Source organism: Acomys minous (assembly GCF_964271855.1).
Source record: "Acomys minous genome assembly, chromosome: 10".
Lineage (NCBI taxonomy): Eukaryota > Metazoa > Chordata > Mammalia > Rodentia > Muridae > Acomys > Acomys minous.
In genome coordinates this window covers 87470775-87497508 of record NC_140491.1, presented here as the reverse complement: position 1 = coordinate 87497508, position 26734 = coordinate 87470775, and the positions used below count along the sequence as shown (strand labels likewise).

The 26734-nt window shown below is 41.2% G+C and overlaps 1 long non-coding RNA gene across 1 annotated transcript; it reads left to right on the top strand.

Moving 5' to 3' along the window:
* Window positions 1-306: 306 nt before the first annotated feature.
* LOC311607217 lies at window positions 307-19452 on the top strand. Its single transcript, XR_014782559.1, has 3 exons — window positions 307-333; window positions 18459-18633; window positions 19335-19452. It is a non-coding gene; the product is annotated as an uncharacterized lncRNA (long non-coding RNA).
* The last annotated feature ends 7282 nt before the right edge of the window (window positions 19453-26734 follow it).

Here is a 26734-nt window from a genome sequence, read left to right as displayed (position 1 = left end):
ATTGAAGTTATAGTGACCCGCACAGAAGCAATTCTTGCCCATCTATCTCAACAGGTACCCATGAGTAGTTGAGGTCTGTTTATCTTTCTTCATTCCCACCGTTTCTCATGCCCTCTCGGATCTGTAGCCAGCAAACCCAGTGTGCACAATAATATGTATTTTTCAGCCTATGTGTTTAATCTTTTCAGCCCCTTTCATTTCTCTTCTGGAATAACTCACTTCTATTGTGGCTGTGGCTTGCTTTGAAACCACTTCTAAATCAACAGTGTTACTGATCAGCAGAACTGGAGAAGCCCGGGGAGAGAATGGAAATCCACTCATTGTATAGCAGAGGTAAGCCCAGAAACCCGACTCCCCTCAAGTGGGATTTGGCTTCTGCACATGTGATGCAAAGAAGTGTGGCAACAACGTTGACTCAGTCAACTGGGCTTTTTGTTGTGGTAGTGGTTTTGCTTTTATTTTTGCTTTACTATGAGCCACAGTGAATTCCAATAATGGGTGAAATGAGGTTTGGATGTTAAGTCTGTCACTAGCTATGTGTTTGACTTTCTTTTTGCAGCCTCATGCTATCCATTTACATAAAAGTACATGAGTGAAAAATGAAAACAGATTTCCTATGTGTCTAATGACAGTCTATCTGTCCGTGTCTAAAATGCTGTACCTGTATTTGTCTACCTCTGATACAGTTTTCTACATGCATACACGTGTTGTTTGAATGAAATGTATCTTTTCTGTTATTTCAGTTACTTGCACAACATAGTTAGAACAGCACAGAGTCAATAGCATCTGGTTGAGTAGGTATAGACTGATGATGCAACGTGTAGCTCTGTAAGCATATGTCTAAGCTCCCCACCCCCACCCTATGACTGTTCATGGCTATGTTCAGCATCTGCATTGTGGTAAAAGGTATGGCTTTTATGAAGAGCATGGAGAGTTATTTGCACAGCACTGGCTGTACCTGTGATGCCTGTTAAAAGATCTCATAAGGGAAAGGAATTTCAATAAGCCATGGTTGTGAAGGTTCATGTTTTCATTGGTGGAGTGGGGAGCTTATTCATAGTAATGACATTCTAGGCTCTTGGTAATCCGCTTTGGTTATCACTGCACACATAGTGGCTTATATTAGTTTGGGCTCACTTGTCATTTGTGGGACAAATGAATCACTATTAAATAATGTCAGGAATAATTTGTCAATTACCATCTCTTTTGAGGCCCTAAGGTATATTGATCCCTACATATCAAATACAATGGATGTGTGTTACTCTTGTTGGTGTGCTCTGCAGTCTTTGAGTGTTGGTGATGTACATTTTTCAATATCAATGATACCACTCTGGTCAAGGCCCCTTCTTGTGTCCACAACTGGTTTCTGTCACCTTCTAGTGCTTCATGGCTTGCTCTCTTCTTCCTTAAATGCAAGTGTCCTCCTTTGCTTCCTCACAGCACTCAACCTTCCTGTTCTAAATTCCTTCCTGGACCACCTTATCCAGTGTCAGTGTCACTCATAGACTACAGGCAACACGTGAGAGACTCTGGAAAAAAAGGTGTGCACAGAATAGGACTTTACACTCTTTTCAATGAGAGCTCAGACTGATGGCCCAAGAATGATGGCTGACGCCGACTGTCCTCTCCTTTGGCCAGTCAGTGACTGCCATTCCTTCTTGGGACTTGTCTGTAAGTACCCAGGCATCAGGAATATGGGGGGGGGGGGCGGAAATATGAGATAGCCGAGTCTGCCATTTTTCTTCAGTACAGCTAAAATATCTCTGCTTAATAATATACTATCTGAGCTGGGCGGGGTGGTGCACGCCTGTAATCCCAGCACTCTGGGAGTCAGAGGCAGGCAGAGCTCTGTGAGTTTGAGGCCAGCCTGGTCTACAAAGTGGCTCCAGGACAGCCAAGGCCACACAGAGAAACCTTGTCTCTTAAACAAACAAACAGAAACAAAAAATAATAATATACATTCTGCTAAAATAGCTATCAGTACCTTCAAAAGAGACATAGAAATATTGTTTAGTTTTTAAAAAGTAGTTCTCACAGTAGGTGTTGAAATATTTGTAATCTTTTGATGCAAAACTGTTGCTTTTATCCCTAGGGGTCTTCTGGGCTTGAAATCATTTGTACAGATATCTGCTGGACGTGGCACTCCAAAGTCAAAACGAGCTCTTACATTCACAAGGTTCATCCCTAAGCAGCTCCATTTTGTTCTTGATTTCCTTCTTGAAACTTCTTTGAGCCTTCTGCATTTATTTTACATCTACTGTATGCCAGACCGCATGTTAGAGGTGACTTTACAAATATACTGCGTGAGACACACTGCCTTCCTACAGAAATTTACAGGCAGATGACTGGTGTTTCTGAGAACATTAGAGGAAGGACCCGTACTCACCCCCAGGGCATCCTGAGTTGCTCTCACCTGCAGAGAGAGAGCCGAGGTGCCTGCAGCCACTTGGAGCATCTGGTGGCTTTAATAGCAGGGTAAAGCTACTGCTCCCTGGACTTAATGTGGAAAAAATAGAAACTGCTGACCTAGTCCAGGATCACTTGAGACTTAAAGAAGTTGTAGTTTGCTATCTTTGCTGTTGGGCTAATGTAGCTTGTTTGTTTGTTTGTTTGTTTGTTTGTACTGGAGGTTAAACTCGGAGCCTTGCTCACCCTAGGCAAACATGAACGTTACCACTGAGCATTACATCTGGCTTCTCTGTTTAGTCGTCTTTTCGTTTACTCACAGTGAAGCCCCTGAGAAGGAGTGACGAAGAGTGCCCTAAAGGCAAAATTCCACACCAGTCTGTATTCACCAGAAATCCAGTTGTGCAAGAGGGTCCTAGATGTGGCATTAGAGTAGAGGCCAATTGTCATTCCCTCACAGCGATCAGCAGCCCTCGTGATGTAGCCAGAATCCCTGTGGGTAAAGGGTGATGGAAGAGGCAGAACCGATGGCTTAGATGTACTGTAGTGATTCTATCAGGAAATCACTGCCGCAACCCAGATGTTCTTAGTGAAAAGATGTGGGTCCTCAAAAACTGTTAATCATGTAATGAAAACTAATGGCTACTTACAAATTTCCTTCCAGAAAATTCTTTTAAATATATTTAAAGAGGAAAAAAAAAAAGAAAGAAAAAAGAAAGAGAGGGAAGTAAGAATAGGCTCTAGGGGCTGCTTACAGCTGGATGGCAGGCAGCACAGCTGGATGGCAGGCAGCACTTTGGGCTAAGTGGAGAAGTGGCTAGCCTGGTCTTCTGCAATGGTGCAACTGCCATCACTCGCGGGCCCGGATGGGGACCGAGTGCATGAAAATGTGGTCTGCGCAGTGTCCTCAGCCTGGGACAGCTTGGCCAGGACATGATTAACGAACTATGGGATGAAAGGATGGTTGCTAATAGCAACTGGGGAAAGTTATCACTATGGGCTGATAGGTCTGTAATTCGAGGTGAAGTGGGAAAGCCAGAAGATTTTCCTGACAGCAACGAGACCCTCATCTGCTACCACATGGTAGGAGGAAGTGGGGATCTGGGCCACGGCTTCACTAGAACAGAACTCCAGCGCAGGCTGAGTAGCCTACCTCAGCAGCTTAGGTCAGGCACGGAAGAGAAGCCTGAAATTGAAGTAGAAACATTTCATTGAATACATTCAACCTCTAGGTCCCTGACTTTGTGGTTCCACAAATGCCTGACTTCTCCCTATGAACGGCCACAGCTTCCTCCTGCTTCCCCACAGATGATTTGAGAGGGATCTGGCTTGTAAAATCCCATAAACCTTCAGGATACACTGTCACCTTTCTTCCTGGACACAGAAGAGTAACTGTGAGGAAGTTCAAATTTAGTACAGGTAAGGAGGAGGGAGCCTTGAATTAGGGAATAAAGAAAAGGGCAAATTCACAATAGTGAATAGGCTGCCTTCATTATTATAGCTCTGTAGCACAACTTAACCAGGGGGCTGCTGATACTTCCAGCAGTTCTTTTAGTGTTCAAGACTGTTCTAGCTGTCCTGTGCTTTTTGTGTTTCCATATGAAGCTGAAAGTTGTCCTTTCAAGATCTGTGAAGAACTGTGTTGGAATTTTGATGGGGATTGCATAGAATCTGGAGATTGTTTTTGGTAGGATGACCATTTTTAACTATGTTAATCCTATTGATCCATGAGCACGGAAGAGCTTTCCATCTTCTGTTATCTTCTTCGGTGACATGAAGTTTTTGTTTGGTTTGGTTTGGCTTTTGAGAAAGGGTGAATGTCCCTGGCCCACTGTTCTGGAACTCACTTTGAAGAGCAGGCTGGTCTTGAACTCACAGAGATCTGCCTGCCTCTGTTATTAGAGTGCTGGTATTAAAGACGTGCACCACCAAGCCCTGCTGACTCAAAGTTTTTACCATACAAGTTGTTCACTTCTTTGGTTAGTGTTATCCCAAGATATTTTATGTTATTTGATGCTATTGTGAAAGGTATTGCTTGCTTGATTTCTTTTTCGTTCCACTTGTCATTTGTATATAGAAGGGCTACTACTGACTTTTGTGCGTTAATTTTGTATTCAACTATTTCTCTAAAAGAATTTATCTGCTGTAGGAATTTTCTAGTGGCATTTTAGGGTCACATATATAATGTCATAGCATCTGCAAATAAAGGTACTTTGACTTCTTCCTTTCCAATTGGTATCCCTTTGATGTCCAGTCCTTCATTTGTCTTATTGTTCTAGCTAAGACTTTAAGTACTATATGGAACAGGTGTGGAGAGAGAGGAAATTCTGTCTTATTCCTGATTTTAGTGGAATTTCTTTCAATTTCTCTCCATTTAAGTTGATGTTGGTTATGGGCTTGCTATGAATTGCGTTTTTGTATTGAGGTATGTCCCACGTATCCCTAAGCCCTCTAGGACTTTTATCATGAAGGGGTGTTGGATTCTGTAAAAGGTCTTTCTGCATCTAATGAGATGATCATGCAGTTTTTGACTTTCAGTTTATTTATATGGTGGATTGCATTGAAGCATTTCCATTTGTTGAACCATCCCTGCAACTCTAGGATGAAGCCTACTGGATCATGGGGGCTGATATTTTTCATATCTTCTTGGATTCTGTTCACAAGTATTTTATTGAGATTTTTTTTCATCTGGGTTCACGAGGGAAATTGGTCTATAATTCTTTTTCTTTGTTGATTTTCTTTCTTTGGGTATTAGAGTAACTATGGTCTCATAAAATGAATTGGGCAATATTTTTTCTGTTCTTACTTTGTGAAATAATTTGAAGAGCATTGGCATTAATTCTTCTTTGAAAGTATAGTAGAATTCTGCACTAAAACCAGTGGTTTTTTTTTTTTTGGTGTGTGTGTGTGTGGTGTTGGGAGAGATTTAATGACTGCTTCTATTTCAGTAGGGACTATAGATCTATTTAAATAGTTTATCTGATCTTGATTTAACTTTGGTAAGTGGTATGTATCAAGAAAGTTATCATTCCATTATACATTTTCCAATTTAGTGGAGTATAGGTCTTAAAAGTATGTCTTTATGACCATGGATTCCGTCAGTATCTATTGTTATGTCCCTTTTAGCTCTACTTTGCTAATGTAGATATTTTATGCCTGCCTTTTAGTTAATTTGGGTAATAATTTGTAAATATTATTGATTTTCTCAAAAAACCAACTCTGTTGCATTGATTTACTGTTCTGTTTGTTTTTATTGTGTTGATTTGATCTTTTGGTTTAATTATTTCTAATCATCAATTTCTTTTGCGTATTCTTTCTTCTTTTTGTTTGAAAGTTCTGAGGTGTGCTGTTAGGTTACTAGTATAACATCTTTCCAGTTTTTCCATGTAGGCTCTTAGTGCTAAAGAGCTGCCTCTTAGGACCACCTTCATTGTGTCCTGTACGTTTGGGCATGTTGTGTACTCATTTCATTCAATACTAGAAAAATCTGAAAATTCTTCCTTAATTTTTATCCTAACCCATTTAATAGTGAGCTGTTCAGTTTTTATGAGATTGTAAGCTTTCTGATGTGTCTGTTGTTGTTCATATCCAGGTTTAATCTGTGGTCATCAGATATGATGCTGGGTTTTACTTCAGATTTCTTGTGTCTGTTGAGACTTGCTTTGCATCTAAGTGGGTGGGACAGTTTTGGACAATGTTTCATGAGGTACTAAAAAGAAGGGATACTCTTTTGTGTCTGAGTGAAACATTCATTCAATATCTGTTAGATCTATGTGGTTCATAACATCAGTTAGTTTCAGCATTTTTCTCTTGTTATCGGGGAATTTCCTTATAGATTCTTGAAATTAAAAAAATAGAGCATTATAAAAAAATCACTAGTATCTATAGTTTTCAAGTGAGAGTATTTTACTCTCTTCTAATTTCCATCATAGTCTAAATGATGTTTCTTGAGGTTTCTAAAATTGACTTTGATAAAAGAACCAGAAGTTTAAAAATTATTTATACATCACAGGGCACACGTGGCAGTCAGGAGACAACTTTTAGTAATCTGTTCTCTCCTTTTACCCTGTAGGATCCAGGGTCTTAAGAAGGACAGTGCCCTTAGCCATGGGATTGTCTGAGCATTGGAGATTAGCTAAGGGGATGAGGAACAGAGCATTATTTTCTACTGAGCTCTTTAGAGTGATTGAAAGTGTCATTTACAAATGTGCTCCATCATTAATTAACTCAGTCAACATTCAGATATCTGTTCTAAGGCAAGCCCAGGCCAGGTTCTGTGGAGGCAAATTCCTGTCTAGACTTTTAAATCTTTTCCTCTGAATTTGTGCCTTTTGTTTTGATATAACTAAAAAACCCAAACTCAAACCAAACACCTCAGGATCTTGGTATAGAGGAGTGTGTGTGTGTGTGTGTGTGTGTGTGTGTGTGTGTGTGTGTGTGTGTTATACTAATTGGCCTAGCCATGAGCTCTTGTCCTTTCTTATAGATTTGTAGATTCAATTTAATTCCGACCTCCTTTCCAACTGCAGTCCTGAGTGATAGAAATGGATAGACTAGGATGACAGAGGATCCTTGTCTTCAGAGGCTACTATCATTTTTCCTCATGTCATACCTCTAGGAGACACAGCTCACTATATTCTTTTGTTAAATGGATAAATTCTCAGGCCAGAAAAGCTAATGAATCCATCCAACGTCACATGTTCAAAAGTGGCAGGGCCAGAGCAGAGACCAAGTCTTTGGGCGCTGGTACTATTCTATTTTTTCCCCAGTCCCAAGAGGCATTCAAACACAAGGGATTATCAGCCTTCTTATACTTGTATGTATTTTTAGTATAAGTCAAAAGAGCAATCACTTTGCCTATGTCAGTAACTAGGAATCTGAGACATAGTGTTAGTTAATGTGGTTCCGTATTTGTAGTGACACCAAAGCACACGGGGAGCCATCGCTTGTTGACGACAATAACCTGGCCAACTTTTCTTGACTGTCTAAAGAAATATTGAGTATTGAATACCACATTAGAAGATGGTGCTCATGGAGGGAAATAATGCTAAGGAAAAGCAAGGGAGTAAGACGAGCCCAGCCACAAGCCTACTGATGTCTAAAGTGCACCAGACAGTGCAAGGGGAGACAGTATGATACTACTGCATCAGGGCAGAGCTGAGCACTTATCAGAAGTCAACAAGCAAAGGTCAGAGCTCATCTACAGCTTCTGATTATACACAACTTTACAGTCTTTTGATTTCATTATATATACTAGACAGACACTCTGTATTCTCTGGGACCGGAATAAGTTACAATAAATACTCTCTGAAGAAAAATTAACCACACACACAGTGTGTGTATGCATGACTTGCAAAGATTATTATGATTAAAAATATAGATTGATGGTTCAAATCCAAGGTTCATTAGATATTGATTATTGGGCCAACTTCCTGAAAACAGCTAAAATTCTCTTTGATTTCTACACCATACACTTTTTCCTCTGTCCATTTACAATGTCAGGGGTCAGACTGGTAATGTTAGCTCCATTTTCCTTAATTCATTGGGAGAATTGGGCAGACAGAACAGGAAGGGCAGGTCTTAGCAAAGAGGCATAGTTCCCTTTCCTAGAAGGAGTGCATAGGAGTTCCGGCCACCTGAAGGATGAGGTCAGGGCAGGTACCGGGTCAAGTTAGTTACTCTCTGACTTCCTCATAAGACAAGTGTAATATTGTGCTATGGCTCACTTTCCTGACTTAATTAACCAAATAACCACAGGCTTTGCCTTTCTCTCTCCTCTCTCTCCCTCTCTCTCCCTCCCTCCCTCTCTCTCTCTCTCTCTCTCTCTCTCTCTCTCTCTCTCTCTCTGTGTCTCTTTTTTGCATACAGATGATGATCATCATCTGAAAAATAACTAAAAGCTGTAGTGCTCATCACAGCAGGGTTTTAAAAGAGCTCAGAGACTAACAAACCCCATTACTGACTGAATGCTGTGGAAGATGGGAGTTGAGATGTTTCCATACAATTCTGCTACAGAAATGTGCCCAGTGTTCCCAGAGAAGAACATGTTTACTTAGCTTGATTTAAATAGAGATTAGATAGTGAGCAGAAGGAGCCCATTGGAGCCTGTTTGGCGGGCTTGCCTCTTCCACTGACGAAACAGAGAGAGTGAGGGGAGGCGGCGGAGAGAGGAGGCTTGGAAAAGGGAGCCCTGTCCAGACCAAGCAGACATTTCCCACACACTCTTCACTCTTACTCTAACAACATTTGATATTAGAACCTGGAACTGGGTTGCAAGACATCAAAATCAATAATGTACTTTTTCCTTGTCCCAGTAACACAGCAAGAAAGCAGACAAACAAAGATACACGAGGAGAATGTTCCGGCTAACCACAGCCTTAATCTAAGTTGGAAAAACTCCTAAACAAAACCTGCTTCTTTTCACTAGAATTCGGTCTGTGAGTGATGAACTTTACATTTCCCCTTTCTTTCCAAAGTCCTTATTCAATAATTGTTTGGGGGGGGGTAGGAGGGAGGAAGCTCATAGTCCTTGATTTACCCACTTAAATAAGATTGTGCATGGGAATATTCCTGTCCACCCCCTAACAGGTCACAACTGAGTCCTTGAATTGAGGTTGGACTTTTTTGTTGTTATAATCGAACAAAGCTTAATAAGGAAGCTCTAGAGTAAGAGGAAGAAAAAAAACCCTTAGCAAGCCTAAGTTCAGGGTAGTGTGAAGTAAGTGTTGAGGGTAGGTAGCATTTCTCAACTATAGGAACATGCCAAACAAGGCGTCAGTAAACAGACAGGGAATAAACATTGCACACAGCTGTTTGTGCTCAGTGTCTTAGTCCATTTGCCTTAAAGTAACAAAACAGCATACAGAGGATGCCTAATCAGGAACACAAATCTGCTTCCAGGGTGCTAAAGTTCCCCTTTCTTTATGAAACCATGCTGAGTGACAGGACGTGGCACATTTCGAATACCCTTACTTGACAAAACTGAAAATTGATGGCACATCTCTTTATCACTTACTTTTCTCTTTGCTGTGACAGACAAAGGCAATTTAAAGAAGGAAAAACAAAAATCTATGTGGGCTCACAGTTGGATGCTACAGCCCATCACGGCAGCTGAAGCTTGAGGCAGCTGGTCACATAATATCCACAGTCCGGAAGCAGAGAAAGCTGGACGGCAGAGTGCACGGCTCCCCTTCTCATTGCTATGCAGTCTAGGACCCAGAAGAGCCCATATTTAGAGTGGGTCTTCCTGTCCCGATGAACACAATCTGGAATTGCATCATAGACTTGTCCAGAGGTTCGTCTGGTAGGTGAGTGCAGATGTTGCTAAGCTGACCATCAGTATTAGTCATCACAGCCTCATATCTACTTGAGTTACTGCTGGATAATAAAACAAAGAATCTGTGGGCCACTAACTTAGTTTATGTTCTACCTTACAAAGGAGGACATTGAATACTGGAAATGCTGAATGACTTTCCCAGACTTAACCTTATTCCCTGAGCAACAATGAAAGTTTACCCCGTCCTGCCTACACCTCAGTCTAAACTGCACCAGTTATTTACCCAAACGTTTAACAAGCCAACTTAGAGCACATAGAACACACACACACACATGCAGGCATAAGCCACTGTTTTTAAGCTTAAAATCCCATTGTTATCAGAAGAGCATTAGTGTTAAAGAGGTGTGAGACTACTTTTTCAAAAGATGCAAGAACTCCACAAGTTGGGAACCTTTGGGTCTTATTTTATGAACAAGTTGTAGAGATTTCAATACTACATGCTTTGTGGCAGTGAAATCACTTACCTGAATGTTGTCAAAAGCACCTATGCCCTTATTTTAGATTTTGTGTTAAGCAAAGGGCAATTATGCAGTATTAGCCCCTCTGGTAAGGCTGTCACTTTGTGCTACACTGGAGTCTACAATGTTTTATTATAATCACTATTTTTTTTTAAATGACAACTTTTTCATAGCTTCTAAATTGGTCTCATAGGTGTGATCTGGCTTGGTTGAGTTTATCAAAATACCAATTGACCATGGCTAAATTTGGTTGTTTACCAAAACCAACTATTGAGCAGAACTGAATGTATTAAAAGCTCGATGTTTGTTTTTAATCTATTTTCTGCTTGTTCTAGCATCTCTATTTAGGTCTTAATAGAATTCTATTACTGAAAAATATTCTTCCAGACCTTTCTTTGATTGTACTACATGCCACTGGAAGGCAGCTTCACAAACAATTTTTTGGGGGGTCTGGGAATAGTTTTCTTCCTCTTTACTTGAATTTAATTCTACTACACAAAAACAAAAAGATGAGGAACATCATTTCATGCACTGTGCTCAGCAGCGTGTGTGTGTGTGTGTGTGTGTGTGTGTGTGTGTGTGTGTGTGTGTGTTGGTTTGTTGGATGTACTCATCACTGAGTTTTTCTCATAGTAAGTTCTACTGAGCAGTATGTACTATAATATGGACTTTCTTCATTACATGTGTAGCAATCAGATCATTGTTTTTTTCAGATTGTGTCTGGGTTTACAGCAAAAATAAGGATAAGAAACGGAAAATTTGTACACACCTTTTCTCATATACACACAGCCGCCTCATTACCAACATCCTCTCTGAAGTGGTACAGTTGCTATCTGATGACTCCACAGGGACATTTTATTATTATGCAGATCCCATAGTTTATCTGAGTGTTTCTGCTTGTTATTGTGCATGTTTGAGATTTGGACGGATATATAAAGATGGATTTTACTCATGACAGAACCCTGAGTATTCTGCTTTTTCATCCTTTCCCACCGATCCCATCACCATTGATGTCTTTTATTGTATCCCCAAATCTGTGTTATCCAGGGCCACATAGCTGAAATCAGATTGTATGGCTTTTTTTTTAAACTTAGCAATATATACATTACTTCTGTGTCTTTTCATTGCTTAATATATCACTTTTCTTTTTTTCACTTTTTTATTATTTATTAATTCATTCATATTACATCTCAATTGTTATCCCATCCCTTGTATCCTCCCATTCCTCCCTCCCTCTCAGTTTCACCCTATTCCTTTCCCTTATGACTGTGACTGAGGGGGACCTCCTCTCTCTGTATGTGCTCATAGGGTATCAAGTCTCTCCTTAGTAGCCTGCTATCCTTCCCCTGAGTACCACCGGGCCTCCCCATCAAGGGGACATGGTCAAATATGGGGCACCAGAGTTCATGTGAAAGTCAGTCCCTACTCTTCACTCATCTGTGGAGAATGTCCTGTCCATTGGCTAGATCTGGGTAGGGGTGCGATGTTTACTGTGCGTATTGTCCTTGGCTGGTGCCATAGTTTGAGCAGGACCCCTGGGCTTAGATCTGCCCATCATAATGTTCTTCTTGTAGGTTTCTAGGACACTCTGGATCCTTCTATTTCCCTATTCTCCCATACTTCTCTCACCGAGAGACCCAATAGAATATCATCACATCTATCCCACTTTCCTGGTAAGTGAAGACTTTCATGGGACATGCCCCTTGGGCTAGTGTCCAGTTATAAGTGAGTATATACCATTTGAGTCTTCCTGCTTCTGGGTTAACTCATTATGATAATTTCTAGTTCAATCCATTTGTCCACAAATTTCCAGAATTCCTTGTTTTTAATAGCTGAGTAGTATTCCATAGTGTAAATGTACCACAGTTTCTTTATCCATTCTTTGACTGAGGGACACTGAGGCTGTTTCCATGTTCTGGCTATTATGAGTAAGGCCACTCTGAAAATGGTTGAGCAAATGTTCTTGTTTTGTGCTGGAGCGTCTTCTGGGTATATTCCAAGGAGTGGAATAGCTGGGTCTTGAGGAAGCCCTATTCCCAGTTTTCTGAGATAGTGCCAGATAGATTTCCAAAGTGGTTTTACTAGTTTGCATTCCCACGAGCAATGAAGGAGTGTTCCTCCTTCTCCACATTCTCGCCAGCATGTGGTGTCACTTGAATTTTTGATCTAGCCATTCTGATGGGTGTAAGATGGAATCTCAGAGTCGTTTTGATTTGCATTTCTCTGATGACTAAAGACACTGAGCATTTCTTTAAGTGTTTCTCAGTCACTCGATATTCATCTATTGACATCTCACTTTCCTTTACTGATAATATTCAGGATGTACTACAGAGTCTTTCTAAGGAAGTAATCAAGATGGCTTTTGGTATGTGGATGACAGTCTGGGCTACAATGAGTAAGGAACATGGTTGCTGGCTTGTATGGCTAGAGTATGTTTAGTATTAAACCATTATCTTCCAAAGTGATTGTACCATTTCTTCATCAATTTTTCCCCTACTTAGAGTTACTGACTCATGGTTGTGAGAGAAAGGGAACTCTATTCTAGCTTGAGGGTACTTTTTCAGAGAAAGGGAAATGTGAAATATTAAATTCAGCTGTATTTCAAATTAAGAAGAGTGAAGTCGATTTTAAGATACAAAATGAGGAGCTCAGTTTGCACTGTGGTGGTTAATGTGAACAGGGTTAGGACGTTAGGTTCTCAGAGCTGATGATTAGCATTGCACTCAAACCTCCGAGGAGACCGATGGAGGTCCAAGTCACTCAGAGGGTGTCAGGAAGAGCAGAAAGGGAAGAAAATGAGCTATAGGCATGGAGTGCCATTGAGCACCAGTCCTATTTAGAGTAGATCTTGCATGTGAGCTTCTGAGTAAACACAATCTATTTTCCCTGCCCCTTGCAATTCAAAAATTCATAGGCCAAACTCTCCAAGGACTGACTAGCCCTTGTGGTGAATGTCAATCTCAGGCTTTCTGTGATGTGAGCCAGAGAAATGTAATCTCCCAGAGCACTTGCTGCAAAAACAATGGAATCAGGGGGATACCTTGTTCTTCTTTGCAATTAATGCCTTCAGAGAGACCTTATGAGTCCAGTGTAAATGTGAATATAGAAATATCTCAGAGATTTCAGACACTCCTTAGAGAACACAAAACCATAATGTAATAAATACTTTGTGCCATTTGTAAGGTCTAATGCCCTGTGAAATGTGCTGTTTTGCCCTGTATTATTTCAGTTTTCATAATCTCTCCAGAATTTCAGTGCGGATAAGGTGTAAATAGCTTTTAGAACACAAGCAAACATGCTCAACGTCTAGAGTGTCAGTTTAGTGTTGAACATTCTCTTCATATATAGCTTGTGGAAATGTGGCACCTTGCTTTATGACTGCCAAGTGTCTCCATTTAGAATGCTGAGCATCCGCTTTAGTCAGTGAGGTGCCGAAATTCAAATTATAAGCAGATAAACAGAAAGTATTTGAAAGTTGGGCAGAAAAAGAAATGAGAGGAAACACAAAGGGGAAAAAGGAGAAAAGAGAAAGAAAGGAAAAATAGAATTGAAGAATTAAAAAGGATAGAAAAGAAAAGGAGGAAAGAGGGGAAAGAGATGAGGGAGAGAGGAGGCAAAGAGAAAACGGGAGTTATACATGGTCAGAAGGTGGAAAATATTTCCAATAATTATTTTCGAACTGTTCAATAAAACCATCTGTGGTAATTACTTTTGTGCGTCAATGTGGCTAAGCAAAGGGATACCTAGATACCCAGTAATGATATTTCTGAAAGTGTCTGTGAGAGGTCTCTGGAAGAAATCAGCATTTCAACCAGTAGAAAAAGGATCTCACTTTGTGCTCACTAGCTTTTGGTCAATTTAACATAAGCTAAGATCACCTGGGAAGATCACCTCAATTGAGAAATGGCCTCCATCAGATTGGCCTGGGACCATGTCTGTAGAGGTATTTTCTCAATTACTGGTTGATATAGGATATCACAGCTCAGTGTGGGCAGGGCAGCCTCTGCACAGTTGATCCTGGCTTGTATAAGAAAGCAGACTGAACAAGCCATGGAGAGCAAGCCAGTAAGCAGCATTCCTCCATGGTCTTCTGATTCAGTCCCTAGCTCCAGGTTGCTGCTTTGAGTGCCTGCTTTGGCTTTTTCTGTTGACAGACTGCAATCTATAAGCCAGGTTGCTTTTGGTCATGGTGTTTCCCCACAGCAATAGGAAGTAAATAAGACAACCTTCACAGATGGTATAGCACTCTCTAGTCCTGTGCTGGCTTGTAAAAAGGCACAAGGCAGTCAAGTTCATGCTTCTGTGCTTCTCTCTGTCATTCTTTCCTTGAATGGAGATGTCCTGTCCTATCCTTGGACATCAAAGCTGCTGGTTTGTGAGTCATTTAGTCCATTACATTTACTGAGAAGCCTTCCTGGTCTTTCAGGCCTTTGTGCTCGGACAGAAATATACCACTGGCTCTCCCAGGTCTCCAGTTTGCCTGTGGCAGACCATGTGACTTCTCAGCCTCTGGAATTTCATAAGCCAGTTCCTGTAACAAATCTCCTTGTATTGGTTCTCTGTCTTTTCTATTGGTTCTCTTTCTCCAGAAAACCTTGACTAATATACTAGGCCTCCATTCCTCTCTTTATACATTTGCATATAGCTATGTGTCCAACAGACATTTACTGACTATCGTATACACATGTCTAAGGACACAAAGATTTACCACTTCAATCACAAGATGTGCCCCAGAAAAATCTCTTTATGGCATCAGTACTGAATTATGTTAGAATAGGTGAAAGACAGGTGTGACTTGAGACAGCAGTTGAAATGAAAAACTACAGAGTAAAAGCAGCAACAACCACACAGCACTTTGAAATGCTTCAAGACTCGAATTTTTCTTTACTAGTTTCCAAATTTACCTTGAAATGTGTTTGGGTTTCTCTTGCAAACTTCTGACAGTTTTCCCACATTTTCTATCAATTACTACTTTGACAGACAGTCGTGAAAAAGCTCATTTGGCCTTCCTTTGGCCAATCTCAGTTTTATCATTAATCTTTCTCTCTGGTTACATACTTATTTCAATTTAAAGAGAGTCACCAGGATACAGCAAATGCTCCATTTTCCAATGTGGTCTTAGTCAGAAACTGAAAACTACAATTCAGTTCCATTCCTTGCTATTCTTGGGGGAATAATAGTGTATTCCACCGTTCCTACTTTTGAGTTGGGCGAAAATGATTTTTTTCAATTTAAATACACAAAATAGAAAACAAAACCAAGACAGGACACAGATATAGAAAGGCCAGAAAGGAGTGGACCAAAAATGAAGCACACAGAAGCACGGAACGAAGAATTTAAATTAAAAACAACAAAGAGGCTGCTCTTGCTGTAAGGAGCCCAGCTCACCCTAGCACATCTGGAGTCCAATACCACAGAAACAGCCTGTGACCTAAGCAGTTTTCGCACACGGCCTCCATTGGCCTCCAACTTCTCTTCTACAGGCTGACATACATTTGCCTGCATAGAGATGGGCCCTACTGCCATGCTTTTCTCCGCAGCCTTCCTGTGACAATTGTTTCTGTCCCAACAGAAGCAGCTTTACTTGTTGGAACTGCAGTCAAATTCCACTCTCCACTCTCTAGGCAGTGGAGAGACAGCTCCATTACTTTAGGACCATATTGGCATGTCACTCTAGAAACTCAGTGTCTTGAGAGCCTTGACTACATATCGCTTTTATCACGTCTTCTGGTGATTTGTTCTGGTATTGGAAGCAGTGGGAGACGGCTTCAACACAGGACTGTTGATGCTACTCTACCTTGACTCAGGCATCAAAGAATGTTGTCTTAGACTTGCTCATATCCTCGCTTGTCAAAGCATTTCACCTGGACTCAGTTACTAGGGAAAAAGAGACTGAGGAGCGAACATCATTACTGTCTATACAATGCTTTCCTACTGGTGACTCACAGCTACCAATGCCAATCACTGTTGGATGCATAATGCACAAGAAGACCAACATCTGTTCCTTAGACTCTTCCTTCATCAGCACCAACCTTAGGCTTATAGGGAGCTCTTGGACTTAAAAAATATTGTTAGGTATTCAGCAGCTTCGATGAAAATAATAATAATAATGTTACATCTGAAGTATCATAGTTATTGCTCAGTTGCTACGAAGAAACATCTTATAAGAGGATGCATTTAATTGGTGGCTTGCTTACAGGTTTACAGGGTTAGCCCATAATCATCACGGCAGAAAGCAGAGAAGCATTCTGCTGGGGCAGCAGCGGATAGCTTTACATCCTGGTCTGCAGGTAAAGAGAGAGTGACTGTGCCTGGCATGCGCCCTTGAAACCTCCTCTTCAAACAAGGTCACACCGGCTCCTACATGGCCACATCTCCTCCAATAATACCATGCCTCCTTCAACAAGGCCACACCTCCTAATTCTTCCTACACAGTTCCGCTAACTGGGGATCAAGCATTCAAGCACATGAGCCTACATACGTCATTCCCATTCAAACCACCATACGTGCTAAAGTGATTTTTTGGATTTATCTCATATGCTCCGAGAGCTCCAGGCACTACTGTAGGCACATGGAGCCCACACTGTACCACTTCCCCAAGCACTCGGCCACATTTCCACCCAACCACTAGATAATGTTTGGTGGGTCTCTATAACTTAGGTCATTAAATCTTCATTAATGAGATAGTCATGTGATAAAAATGACTAAACACCCATGAATCCACCATTTAAGACTCATGTTTTACAATCTTGGACAAGAGCCCTGAGAGAAGAAACGGTGGACCTAGCAATGTGAAGATTTAAGGTTGGTTCAATTCTGACATTTGATACGTGCTGTCTGCTCAAAATTCCTACTTGCTCAGCTTAGAGTGGGGTGATAATTATAATGACTTGAAGAACTTTCGTAACAAAAATCACAATGGATGTGAAAAGAAGCTATGCCATAAAATGAAAGAGTTTGTGTTTCTCTTAGAGCCTGAACTAGTAAGTCCTTAAAGAAACTTTCCGAAGTGGAAGGACAGTGTGAACCACAAGCTCTTTGGCATTGTGTTCCTTGGTTCTCATGACATTCCAAGGAAACATTTCTTTCTTTATAGTTAATAATGCTGAGGCCTTGATGTATGGAGTGATTATGTATAGGAACAATGCTTATAAATGGCTCAGTCTTTCTCCTTGGGAATCACGTTGCTTATTTTTGTCATCTTTGACAGAGGCATATATCTTTCAAAGTAAGTATAAATGGTGAAACAGAGAAGAGTGCGTGGGGCTGCTTTAACTCCAGCTTTTGCTCAATATGGATTCTAGGCATGAAGACACTGAATCTCTAAAAATGCTAAACACTTCCAAATTTCAAGCACCTCTGCAGTGGGTTGTCTGAATATTTTATGTCGTCTAGACAGGCTATTTTTGTAACAAATTGAAACATCAGGACATCTAGGCAAAAAAAAAAAAAGGTGCTTGGATTCACTCACTGAGGGCACACTATCTAACCTGTTCTGTTGACAAAGTAATTCTCTGTAGTAGAAAGTCAAAGGAAACAATGTTATTTATGCGTATGTCCATTTCTCACTCCCATCATGTAAAATAAGAATAGAGATTCTAGCTTATCATCTTATCATGTATATTTCTGTCCAGCCTAGTATATATTGCCTCCAAAGACAAAAAACCTCCTTGGAAATGGGAACTTGAAATGGTCCACTGATGTGATGTGTTCAGAAGAGCACTTAAGTTTTATATATGGAATAAATATGATCAAAGGAAGGAGTACAAGAAAACTTCGGAATGCTCAAGAGGAATTGGAGAAGACACTGGAAGATGGACAGACCCTCCTGCTCATGGATTGGAAAGATCAGTGTCTACCAGAGCAGTCTGCATATCTGGTGCAATTCTTATCCAAGTCCCAATTCTGTTCTTCAGAGAAATACTTAAAACTTATTTGGAAGCATGAAAAATAGTCAGTGTATCCTGAGTAAAATAACAATGATCCTGAAGAAGAAGATGATGAAGGTATCAACATACCTGATTGCAGGCTATACTGCAAAGCTTTAATACTAAAAGCAGTATGGGCTGGACTAAAATATACATGTACATAATGAAACAGAACATATACAGACATAAACCTACGCCACTGATTTTTGGGAAAAAATGGCATGATCATCGCATAGCAGACAGCCTTTTGAACATGTTGTTCTGGGAAAACTGGATTTCTACATGTCTATGAGTGAAACCAGATCCTTTTTCTCTCATTCTGCATGAAAGTCAACCCCTAGCAGATCAAAGGCCTTGATGTAAGATGATACTCGGAAATTCACCGAGGATGACATCTTCAAAATAGAGGCATGCAAGGGCTTTACGAATGAGACTTCAGGAGCTCAAACAAGGAAATGAGAATTAGTGAAATTAAAAAGCTTCTGCACATGATAGAAAACATGAGGTAAGACCAAACGTATGGCGTGGGAGAGAGTTTTTCAGCTATATATTGGACAGGAGGTAAATATCTAGAATATGCAAGCAGCTAAAAAGTTAAAAAAAAAAATGAAAGGAGAAACAGAGCTAAAAAGAAGACAGTTCTCAAAATAAGAAATATAAGTAGCTGGAAAATATTTTGAAAGTGTTCAGTATCCTTAGCCATAGATAGAGAAATGAAAACGATAACCACTTTGAGACTCCATCTCTCCCCAGTCAGAATGGTTATTATCAGGAAAACAAATGACAACGAAGACTGTTGAGTGTGTGGAGGAAAAGGAGCTTTAAATTTGCTGCTGGTTGGGGTGTAAACTGCGGCAGCCACAACAAAAGCGAGAACACTAACACTTGACCACATGACCATGTGGCCTTGGGTGATCCCCACAGGACTCTTGATTTTCCTTGAGGTCCTTGCTCATCAGCCTTTAATGATGCTCTGTTCACGGTGTCAAGGAAGCAGAATCAGCCTAAATACCCATACAGATGAGTGAACAGTGAAAATGTGCTACATACCCAATGTAATTTTACTTAGCAATAAAGAAAAATTAAGTCATGCATTTTGCCAGAAAAAAAAAAAAGGATGAAATGGGAAAATATTATAGTAAGTGAGGTAACAAAAGCTCAGAAAACCAAGCATCACATGTTTTCTTTCTTTTTTTTTTTCCTCAGATGTGGATCCTAAATTTTTATATAGGTATATTTACCTGGGCTAAGGGGTCCATGAGAAGCGGGAAAGCTGGGAATTTAATAGAACGCACAGGATATGAATGTGGAAGAGGAATTACTTGGGGCAGAGAGATTTAAGTGGGTGTGGAGGGAGCAGCAGGTGGGGGAGGGGAGTGTGTGTGATGGTCCAAGGGAAATCTTGTACTCTGTAAGCTAGTTAAACAGGTGCCCAGTGGGGTCTTCTTAATCTTTAAACGATTAGTGGTATACTGCCAAGGAAAATGACAATGTAGCTAGGCGTACTGACTCTAGTGTGTATTTACACACGCTGCCAAGTGGAGAACACCTACATAAATGCACATGGAATACGCGGACAGACTGACATCATCATCAAGTGTTGTCCTGAAATGGTGCATTTTGCAGGATTTAAAAACTTTTTTTCTTGGTATGGCTCTCTCTGCATGATACACCTCCCTAATATTTTGTAATGAATGATCATAACTTTTTAAAACGAAGGGGGAGTATTTTAGTCTGACAACTCAGAGGCAAAGCTCATTGCTCATTGCTCATTGCTCGCACTTGTAGTAAGATATAGTTATGGCACAGAAAGAAGGTGGGCAAGAAAGAGCACAGGCAGAGAGGCCTGCGCAAAACGGGCTTCTGACCCCGGCCTCTGTTAACCCGCTGATGAAATCACTGGAGAAAGAAATAATCAATGTGTTACAATTAAAAGATGTAGAAGTGGGACAAACAATGGAGAAAAGCAATAAATTAACACTTCTGTGCTGGAGGCGAGGTTTTTTTTTGCGTGTGACATTTGTGAATGTCCCGTGTAAATGTCAAGCTTCTAGGGTAGGCTGTCTTGCACGGCTTCTGTCAGTGGAGCCCAACTCCTCATTCTCAGTTGCGTCTCTTCAATGCAGACGCAGACCCAGGCAAAGTGAAGGCTGTGGGTGCCCAAACTCACAGGCCAGGAATTCTTCAGCCCAAAGCCAAGGCAGAGCCTCCTGCTCGCTGGCACAAGCATAGGCACTGTTTAAAATCCTGAGCATGTGCCAGCATTTACAGGGATTTTTTTTTAAAAAAGGCATCTGTAGAGAGGAAAATACAATTTTTTTTTCAGCCAGCTTTGTTGGGCCTTAATTAAAGAGGCCTTTCTGCCCCCCTTTCCTACCACTTGGGCTGTGGGATTGCAGCCGCTCCTGGCTTAGCGAAGTATTTCATTGGTCCACAGGCTAATTAGGAAGGACTCACACTGTTCCTCAGCCCATAACAAAGGGTGCTGCTGGTAGATTGCGCCTGTGCCTCAATTGCAGAGGCTCGGGGGTAAAAGAGAAAGAAAAGCTTTGGAAAAGAAAAGCCTTTTGATGCTGTGAAAGAAATTAAGAAGTAAAACAGAGGCCCAGGCACTGCCGCACACAGCCCTCCACACAGACTCATTGTGCTTAGGAACAGGGTCAACAAAGCCCGGCGTGATAGCCCGACACCTCCCAGCAAAGCAGCATCCACTTCCAGGCGGCCTCTCTGGCTAGCCTGTGAGGGAGAGCTTTCCCAATCAGACCGTCTGCTGCTGCGATAAACACAGAGAAATGGGGATAGCATCGTGCTTTCATCTGTCGGATTAACGCATGGTTTCCTTGTTGACTGTTTGCAAATACAGTGCAAACAATTGTGTTTTCTTTGTTTGGGCCAAACAAAAATAATACCAGGAAGGCTTTTTGAAAAATGCTGTACTGGCATCTGTCTCACTGTTGCACCAGAGGATCGCCAAATCGCTCCCATATTTGAAGATGAGTATACTTTAATAAAGCAATGTGAGCATCTTTTGTATGTGTGCGTGGGTTGATGGATGCACACATCTGTGAACAGGTCCTTTGGTGGAGGCTGGCGGAAGATGCCAGCTGTCCTGCTCCATCCCTGCACTTTATTCCCATGACCAAGTCTCCACAAGAGCTAGCCTTGGAGCTAGAACACCTTGATGGTCGTCCTGCTACAGGCTCCAACATGGCGATGCCTGCCTTTACTTGGAGTTCTGGAAATTTGACTCAAGTCTTCACGCTTTTGCCTCAAGTAGTCTTACCTGCCACTTCGTATTCCCAGACCCTAGGCTTTGGTTTGTTTGTTTGTATGTTTGTTGTTTTTTTGTTTTTGTGTTTGTTAAGTGCCAATGACTTTTCTGTAGCCCAATTCAGTTACAAGCAACTGGGACAGACTTACCCATTTGCTTTTCTCATGGCTGGATAGAGGCTTTTAATGTTATCTTCTGCCTTTATGGACTCAACTTTGAAGGCTGGGCATCGTTTCTCAGAATTCTAGTTCCAAAGAGTGGCAAGCATTCCTTGCCACCGAGTCCAAGTCTATCAGCTGTCTGCTGCTGAGCACGCCCCACCCAGAGCCTCCTTCACCTCTGAGCATCTATATAATAAGTGTTTTTTATCATCAGCAACTTAAAAACGGGGGAACTAAGGTTCTGAGAGGCTAAGCAGAAGAAGAGGACACAGCTGTTAAGGAAGACAGGTTTGAAGTCTGGGCTTTGCGAGTTTCTAGCATTATGGTAGATGCTAAGTTTTAATGTGTAAATATTCGTACAGAGTTACAGAATGGAACATGCTTCAAACACCTACATGCTTCAATTGGCAGGAAGGAAACAGATCTACAGAGGTCATATGTTTGGTTTTTATGTTCATACATAGTATCGGTGAATTGTAGTCTTTTTTTTTTTTAAAGGAGATTTTAGTAAGAAGGTATAAAACAATGACGTGGCTCTATCCACAATTCCATTGGCCTATTTTTGTTGTCAACTTGGTTTGATTTACAGTCACCTAGGAGATTAGTAAAATTAGCAAAATGTATGAGTGAGTGTGTGTGTGTGTGTGTGTGTGTGTGTGTGTGTGTGTTGTAGGTATTTCCATAGAAGATTCCATAGAAGGTCCCATGGACAGAGCAGACCAAATAAAAGATGAAAGCGAGCTCAGTACCTGTGTTGTTCTTCCTTCTTCTCCTCTTTCCTCCTGGTCAGCCATGATGTGAACAGTTCTGCACGTACTCCCACTGCTGTGACATCCTGCCTAAGTATCTTGATTCAATCAGCCCTCGATTGAGCCTTGTAAAACACTGAGATAAAACAGGCCCAGAGATCTTTGAGTTGTTTCCCTCAGGTCTTTTGGTGCTCTGGGATGCAGAAGTAGCTAATACCTATGCCATTTACCACTTTTATAAGTGGAAGCCAGCTTATGCGTAGATGGGGGGGGGGGGGAGCACAGCAGCTTCTGTGTCAGCACCTGTAGTAGAGTTTGAACACCGGCGTCACCAGCAACTTCATAGCTGATCCCTGTGTTGCCTTCCTGGGAAACAGGTGTTACAAGCCACAGTCCCAGAGTACAGCATGGTCCTAAACTGAAATAAATAAGTAAGAAAGCAGAGGAACCGATGAAGAGGAAAATGAGCAGAGCTAAACAGAATATTTACAATCTATTCTATTCAAATGTGCTCCGGTAGTGCCTTATTAAATACTGTCCCCTCATCTACCTGATGGCCTCTGTCACAATTTTGGTGGAGTCTATAAGAAGCTATTCCTTTCCAGCAATGTGATTTCCAGAGCAAGTGTTTCAGGCAGGTTATTTCTAAGCCTTCTGGACTCATTGCCCCCTTTAAGGAAAACTATGAAGCCCAGAGGCCTCCCCCTGTGGACCGAGGTCCCTTCACAGTTCCTTGTACACCATTTTCAGAGCAGAGACTTGAATAATACAGCTGTTTAGTTTATCCTCCAAAGGGTGTGCAGATGCCTAGCATCACAATGCAATTTCTCAACATGATTAGGATCCGGTAAATACATTTCTTTTCTCAGGAAGATTGAAACATCAGCCAAAGTTCACTTTTCTTATCCTCATCAGCAAAATAATATTCATCTATCCAAGTTACAACTGTAGCTGCCTGTCTGGAAAATAACCGGACCCCACTGTTGTTAGTGGATGAACAAGTCAGCCTCCTTGGAGGAAGAAGCAGACGATGCCTGCTCTGCACCAATGGCCAGATGACCAGGTCCTCTCACTATCTGCTCATCACCAGCTGAATGTGAAAGCCACTCAAGGTTGTCATCAAGCTGAACAGGTGACCTCATTGCTGTGAGTGCCAATGATTTTTTTTTAAAATCATTTGCTATTTTGGGAATCTGTTGGTGGCAAAGTGCAGTTTTGGAGATAGGAAGACGTTAGATTTTATTGAAATTAGGTGATCTTCCAAGGGATTCTAGAAAACATTTGAATGAACAAAATAATTGTGACATGGGAATAATTGTGACACCACAGCAAATCAAGTTCATGTCTTTTTAAACTCAGTGCTCCTCAGAGCACCATCCTTTTTGCTCTGGGAGCACAGGCATTTCTAGGCAAGGCTACTAGTGTATAGCACACTTGAACACATTCCAGGGGCTTCCAGGGGGAACAGCAGGGTAGGGCAGATCCCATGGTTACTGTGACACTTAGAAGGGTGCAGTTGCAGACCAGAGCAAGTTATCCCATAGCAATGACAAGAATAACAGGGCACATGGATTTGGAGTTGTGGCGACAACCTATAATTGAAGGCTCTCACTTGTGGATGTTTAAGAGTTCAGTTTAGGAGTCTCACAGCATGGTGTTACCAAGAGGTAACATGCAGAATGAACACGGCAGAGAAGGGACAGCTCCAAGCAAAGACAACGGAGAACCCTCGTCAGGACCACGGGGCACTCTCCTGCTCACAGGGAGGGACTGACCCCTGACTGCCAGCAGAAATTGTGATCTTGGAAAAACAATTTTGAAAATGGACTTTTGAAGAAAGATGATTCTGATAGCACAACTGCCATTTTCTCAGAGCAATACAACTAATAAAGCACAGATGATTAATTCTTTATGGGTTTTAGTCAATTCTTAGCAAATTTGCAGGGCTTATATCAAAATCTCACATTCCATTTACCCCAATTAAACTTTTAATTACTTTTGTATAATCTGGAAATAAAGAGTGCATTTAAGTGCCATTCAGAAGAGATGCATGTAAGAGTCAGGAAAACTCCACTGATATTAATAGTAACTATTTGTGTTTGTTTCAGGCGATTTAGATGAGATCATTCATATTTATATGGTCAATGATCACCACATTCGGTACAATTGTTCTAGTGTCTAAATAATCAAAACACATCCCAGCAAATCTGTGTAAAGGTAAATCTATCGTTGACTGCATCTCTCCCGTTTCTCCACTGCCCTGCTTTGCTTGCTCAAGGCTCTTCCTGGCTGCTGACGTTGTTACATGGAGCAGAAGCGCTCTGTGCTCTGCACACACTAATTTTTGTGAGTGTTAATTGGTGCTTAAGGAACAAAGAGCCTCATGGTCAAGAAAGCTTGGGAAATGCGGAACAGTAAATTCTCTCTGCAAAGTCACCGTATCATTAGCATATTAAAGGCTCTGAAAGCTCCTGCCCTAAGAAAGGAACCTCTCTAACTCTGCTTGAAAGTTAAAACAAATCTGTCTGAGCCAGGCACAGAACCCTACCCCCAGAATACAACATCCTTGACCCCCAAACTAGGAAATAGAAGCAGTAGCAAAAGTTCAAGTAATAACTACCTTGAATACGTCTATTTTAGTAGAGCACTTTTTAAAGGCTTTAAATGCAAAGAGGAGGGACTGTGACGAATTGTGAAGTTGTTTAATGCCAGTTCCTGAACATGAACTTGCAAGGAAATACAACGAAATCACAGACATGTGTCATTCCATGAGGCAGAAGCCATTGCTCAACACTAATTTCACAGTACCATAACCAGTGTTCTGTTTCTCCGACCAGGAAACATTCAAACGAGAACATAAACATGACACATATGCACTTGAACACACTGTGTGCATTACACATGCATGTGTGTATGCTAAGTGCAAATGACAAAGGTATTTGCTCACCCTATTTATCTAGTATGTTACCACACAGTGTTTTCACATAATGTCAGTTTCAGAAGTAAACGGTGTGAGTTCAGATCCACACTACTTAACTGAGTTCAGGCAAATAACTCTGATTCAGAACTGTGTTATGTTCTCTGTAAAGTGAGGCCATTTTGACTTCAGAATTATTACTCGGAGTCAGTGAGGAAATACGAGCAAGGAATCAGGCCTGGCACACACAGTGCATTAGCTGCAGTGATGTTCCTGTCACTCCCGGCATCTCCCTCCACACAGTGTTCTGGACTTAGTGAATGTCCTGGTGTTTCTTGGGTGCTAATGGTAAACTACTGCCACACTGAATAAACCACTCAAATCAGAGTTCTTGTCTGCCAACCCACTGAGGCCTCTTCACAAGCAGGGCCTGCATCGAACCCGCCAGGCCAGCCTTAAAGTATCAGGTGGCTAGTCTATTTGTTAAAGAGCTAGGTCTCCCCAAGCCACTTCTCTTTGTCTTCCACAATCCTCTTCTGCAAGTCACTAAAGCTGGTCAGTCAACACAACTTCAACTTGAAGTCAATTCCCAGCGATAATATTCTCATCTAAAAATAACATGCACATGAAAATATCAGCTTAATACACACAAATTAGTGGTTCATTGCACTGCAATATTAGTTAATTTTGAAATTGCATTATAGATTTCTAAATTAAAGAGACTGCCGGCCTGTCACTCACATCGCATACAATGAATAGCAACATCAGGCATCACCATTTCCGGCTTTGCCAGGCTGAAGGTCATTATCAATTGCTGTTTAATCAGCCAAGTCATGCATATAGACAAAGGTTAACTGTGCACGGACCAATCTGACTTCCTTTGTCATCTCAAGACAATTTGCAGCTTAATAAAGCTGCTCTGATTGCACTTAACAACACCTGCTTTAAAAATCCAGCCTCATTAATAGCACACTAATGAGTTAGGGATCTTCTGGCAAGGGCATGATCAAAGACAAATGGTTTGCTTTCTGACTCAGTGACCTAAATAAGAGGAGATGACTTTTCTTTAGAGTAAATCTGATGGAAAAAGTTATGAAAGCTGTTGGTATCATCGCATACTTTTGCTTTAGGGATAGGAAAACGGTTCTCCTCGCTCTTTTAAGTTGTGTCTAATGAACAAGAAATGAACTGAGTGCTGCAAAACTGTAATCTTAGTACTTAGGAGGATGAAGCAGGAGGATTGCTGGGAGTTTGGGGCCAGCCTGAGCTACTTAGTGAGCTCCTTCTCAACAACAACAACAACAACAACAACAACAACAACAGCAACTTTCCAATGAAACAATACCAAGCTTTTGACCTTTGAACTTACACTTCTGATCACTTGCTACTTAGTGAGTTCAAAAGCAAAAAGACATAAAATTCATTAAGAGAAAAGATAACTTTGGGGCATGTCTATGGAGTTACTATATTAAATAAAGCCATTGCCTACGTTCTTGGTTCTTCAAGAA